The sequence below is a fragment of the Penaeus chinensis genome, chromosome 18 (genome assembly GCF_019202785.1).
Source record: "Penaeus chinensis breed Huanghai No. 1 chromosome 18, ASM1920278v2, whole genome shotgun sequence".
NCBI classification, from domain to species: domain Eukaryota; kingdom Metazoa; phylum Arthropoda; class Malacostraca; order Decapoda; family Penaeidae; genus Penaeus; species Penaeus chinensis.
In genome coordinates, this window is record NC_061836.1 from 3,699,189 (window position 1) to 3,704,188 (window position 5,000).

General features: G+C 42.9%; 1 protein-coding gene across 1 annotated transcript in view; it reads right to left on the minus strand.

Moving 5' to 3' along the window:
* The window catches only part of LOC125034461 (hemicentin-1-like), a 49,246-nt gene that overhangs the window by 37,688 nt on the left and 6,558 nt on the right, over positions 1–5,000 (minus strand). The gene's annotated exons all lie outside the window — the stretch shown is intronic.

Below are 5,000 nucleotides of genomic sequence, written 5' to 3' on the forward strand. Positions count from 1 at the left end.
ATGTATATTATATATATTTTAAATGTGTATATATATATGTATATATATATACATAAAAACATATATAACTATATACATATAAATATATATAAAAAACATATATAACTATATACATATAAATATATATAAAAAACATATATAACTACCTCTTTCCTCTCTTCGTTCTCCCTTTCTTTATTTCCATTTCCTTCTTCCCCTGCCCGTCCCTCCTTTTCTTTCTCTTTACCTCCCTCCCTTCCGGTCCTTCCAGCCAATGGTGTCGGAAAATCTAATTCCATATACTCGATTCGTGTGTTCAATAACGATTAATTCCCCCGTGTAAAAAAAACTTTTCTTTGCGCGTCACTTCTTCTTCGTTTTGCCTTCCCCCCCCCCCCCCATTTATCGTTCCCTCTGTATTTATCTTCCCCTGTTGCTTTGTTCTTTGCATTCATCTTCTCTTATTCTGTTCCAGCGCATTTATCAGTCTCTTTTTTTGTTCCCACAGGAAGAGGAGGTGGAGAGTGAGGGCGAGGGGAAGGAGGAGGAGGTGGAGGAGGAGGAGGGAGGAGGAGGAGGAGGAGGAGGAGGAATAAGGAAAGGAGAAGGAGGAAGAAGAGGAGAAGACGAAGGGGAGGGGAAGAAGGAGGAGGAGGAGGAAGAGAGTGGGGGGGGGGGAGTCCACTGCAATGGTCTCTTCCTCTTTATCTTCCTCTATTCCTGTTCCTACTACGTTTATATTCCCTAAACTCTGTTTACACTGCACTCGCCCATCTCTGTCTTCACTCCATTTCATTCTCTCCCCTTATTTAAATTCCCACCGCCTTTATCGTTTTATATTTCTATTCCCACTGAATTTATCGTCCACCATTTTCGATTATGTTTCCGTTCCCACCACCTTTATCTTATCCTGTCCCTCATCTCTGCATTTAACATCTATTTCTGTCCCCACTGCCTTTATTCCCCCCCCCCCCATTTCTACCCCCACTATATTTGATCTTTTCCCATTTCATATATCCTTCCTTTTCACTTATTCACCATTTATTCCCTGCTCGCTTTGGACTCTGCTCCTCAAGCCCTGTCACGTAATATCTTATTCCTTTTAATATCAAAATGTCAGCGAACAAGCTCTCTCTTTCACCCTCTCCTTTCAATACCTTTCAAAGGCCTCGTCACAGATGTCCCTCTGTGAATTCCTGTCATAAATGTCTTCTATTCCATATGTCTTCTATTCCATAAATGTCTTATATTCCATAAATGTATTTTATTCCTGTCATAAATGTATTTTATTCTTTTATTGCTGTCATAAATATCTTGTATTCCTGTCATTTATGTCTTCTATTCCATAAATGTATTTTATTCCTGTCATAAATGTATTTTATTCCAGTCATAAATGTCTTGTATTCCTGTCATAAATGTCTTCTATTCCTGTCATAAGTGTCTTCTACTCTTGTCATAAATGTCTTTTATTCCAGAAATGTCATCTATTCCTGTCATAAATGTCTTCTATTCCATAAATGTCTTCTATTCCTGTCATAAATATCTTTTATTCCTGTCATAAATGTCTTTTATTCCTGTCATAAATGTATTTCATTCCTGTCATAAATGTCTTCTATTCCTGCCATAAACGTCTCGTATTCGATAAATGTGATAAATGCCTTGTATTCTTGTCATAAATGTCTTCTATTCCTGTCATAAATGTATTTCATTCCTGTCATAAATGTCTTCTATTCCTGCCATAAACGTCTCGTATTCGATAAATGTGATAAATGCCTTGTATTCTTGTCATAAATGTCTTCTATTCCTGTCTTAAATGCCTTTTACTCTTGTCATAAATATCTCGTATTCCTGTCATAAATGTCTTCTATTCCTGTCATAAATTTCTTGTAATCCTGTCATAAATGTATCATATTCCTGTCATAAAAGTCTTCTATTCCTGTCCTAAATATCTTCTGTGTCATATATGTTCTTTTTTTCAACCCTTCTCTACCCCCCCCCCCAAAAAAAAAAAAAAAAAAAAAATCACTCATAAATATTTCTAAAACCTTATCATATATGTTTCTCTTTCAAAACCCCTGCCACACGTCTCTCTCAGTCACCCTGCCCCTGTTTCTTTGAAACTCCCCTGTCCCTGTCGTTTAATTCCCTTGTTCCTGTCTCTTCCCAATTCCCCTGTTCTTGTCTCTTCCTTAACCCCCCCCCTGCCACACACGTCTCTTTCAATCACCCTGTCCCTATTTCCTTCAAACTCCCCTGTCCCTGTCTTTTAACTCCCCTGCCCCTGTCTCTTCCCGATTCCCCTGTTCTTGTCTCTTCCTAAACCCCCTATTACTATCTCTTTCAAGCCCCCTACCGCAAATGTCCCTTTCCCTTCCCGATCCCCTGGCGCAGATGTCTTGCCCGCAAACCCTGTCAGATGAGTCCCTCTCCAACACCCATTACATGTGTCCTCCCTAACCCTCGTCATATTTCTACTCTGTGGACGTTATATTTCTACCCTCTTTTCCTGCGTCAGATATCAAGCCACATTCCCTTCCAAGCTGCGTGACTTGCATTCCTGTGCTCTCTGTCTCTCCATTTCTCTTTGTCTTCTCTCTTTCTATTTTTCTCTCCCCTTCTTCTTTTGTTTCTGTCTTTGTATGTCTTTTTTTATGCCACTTTCTTTGTGTGTCTCTTTCTATATCTGTCTGATTGTCTGTCTGTCTGTCTGTGTCTGTCTGTCTGTCTGTCTTTCTATCTGTCTGTCTGTCTGTGTCTGTCTGTCTGTCTGTCTGTCTGTCTGTCTGTCTGTCTGTCTGTCTGTCTGTCTGTCTGTCTGTCTGTCTGTGTCTGTCTGTCTGTCTGTCTGTCTGTCTGTCTGTCTGTCTGTCTGTGTCTGTCTGTCTGTCTGTCTGTCTGTCTGTGTCTGTCTGTCTGTCTGTCTGTGTCTGTCTGTCTGTCTGTGTCTGTCTGTCTGTGTCTGTCTGTCTGTCTGTCTGTCTGTCTGTCTGTCTGTCTGTCTGTCTGTCTGTCTGTCTGTCTGTCTGTCTGTCTGTCTGTCTGTCTGTCTGTCTGTCTGTCTGTCTGTCTGTCTGTCTGTCTGTCTGTCTGTCTGTCTGTCTGTCTGTCTGTCTGTCTGTCTGTCTGTGTCTGTCTGTCTGTCTGTCTGTCTGTGTCTGTCTGTCTGTCTGTCTGTCTGTCTGTCTGTCTGTCTGTCTGTCTGTCTGTCTGTCTGTCTGTCTGTCTGTCTGTCTGTCTGTCTGTCTGTCTGTCTGTCTGTCTGTCTGTGTCTGTCTGTCTGTCTGTCTGTCTGTCTGTGTCTGTCTGTCTGTCTGTCTGTCTGTCTGTCTGTGTCTGTCTGTCTGTCTGTCTGTCTGTCTGTCTGTCTGTCTGTGTCTGTCTGTCTGTCTGTCTGTCTGTCTGTGTCTGTCTGTCTGTCTGTCTGTCTGTCTGTCTGTGTCTGTCTGTCTGTCTGTCTGTGTCTGTCTGTCTGTCTGTCTGTCTGTGTCTGTCTGTCTGTCTGTCTGTCTGTGTCTGTCTGTCTGTCTGTGTCTGTCTGTCTGTCTGTCTGTCTGTCTGTCTGTGTCTGTCTGTCTGTCTGTCTGTCTGTCTGTCTGTCTGTGTCTGTCTGTCTGTGTCTGTCTGTCTGTCTGTCTGTCTGTCTGTCTGTCTGTCTGTGTCTGTCTGTCTGTCTGTCTGTGTCTGTCTGTCTGTCTGTCTGTCTGTCTGTCTGTCTGTCTGTGTCTGTCTGTCTGTCTGTCTGTCTGTCTGTCTGTGTCTGTCTGTCTGTCTGTCTGTCTGTCTGTCTGTGTCTGTCTGTCTGTCTGTCTGTCTGTCTGTCTGTCTGTCTGTCTGTCTGTCTGTCTGTCTGTCTGTCTGTCTGTCTGTCTGTCTGTCTGTCTGTCTGTCTGTGTCTGTCTGTCTGTGTCTGTCTGTCTGTCTGTCTGTGTCTGTCTGTCTGTGTCTGTCTGTCTGTGTCTGTCTGTCTGTCTGTCTGTCTGTCTGTCTGTCTGTCTGTGTCTGTCTGTCTGTGTCTGTCTGTCTGTCTGTGTCTGTCTGTCTGTCTGTCTGTGTCTGTCTGTCTGTCTGTCTGTCTGTCTGTCTGTGTCTGTCTGTCTGTGTCTGTCTGTCTGTCTTAACTCCTCATTCTTCCTCATAAACTTCCCTTGTCAATCATCAGGATCATCACTCTCATCACCTGTCACCTTCATCACCTTCGTTACCTCAACATCCTCATACCTTTCCCCCCCCCCCCCATCATATCATCGCATTCATCATGTCATCATCTCATCACCCTCATTACCTTCGTCACTTTATCAACTCATCAACTTCATCATCTTCGTCACTTTATCAACTCATCAACTTCATCACCTTCGTCACTTTATCAACTCATCAACTTCATCAACTTGATCACTTCATCGCCATCATCATGTCATCACCTCAACACCCTTCCTCACCCTCATTACCTTCATCAGTCTATCACCTCAACACCGTCAATACCTCATCACCCTTCGACCTTTACACCCTTCCCCTTCCTTCTCCCCCCTCCCCCCCCCTAAACACGTCCTCCTCGTTGTTCTTTTGCAACACAATTCTATTTTTTCCTCCTCTTTCTCCCCATTCTTGCTTACTCTTCTATACCCACCTTCGTTATATATTCTCTGTGTCCTCGAGTATCCCCTCTCTATCTCTATATGTTCCTTCCACCTTTGTCTTCTCTCTCCCTCTCCCTTCTCCTTCCCTTTGCACGTTCCCTCCGTCCTTCCCTATTCTCCATTCGTCTTCGTAGCGTTCGGTCTTTGTATTTATTATCTCCATCCTTACATATTTCTCGGTTCTTGTGTATTATTCTTATTCCTATTCTATTTACCATGCTTCGTTCCTGTTCTTATTGCCTTAATCATCTTATTCTCCTGTTCCTATTGCATTTATCATCGTCTCTCCCTGTTCCCACTGCATTTCCCATCCTCTGTTAATATTTCTACTGCATTTATTCTCCTCCGCTTCTATTCCTTTCGCATTTATCCTCCTCTATCTCCATT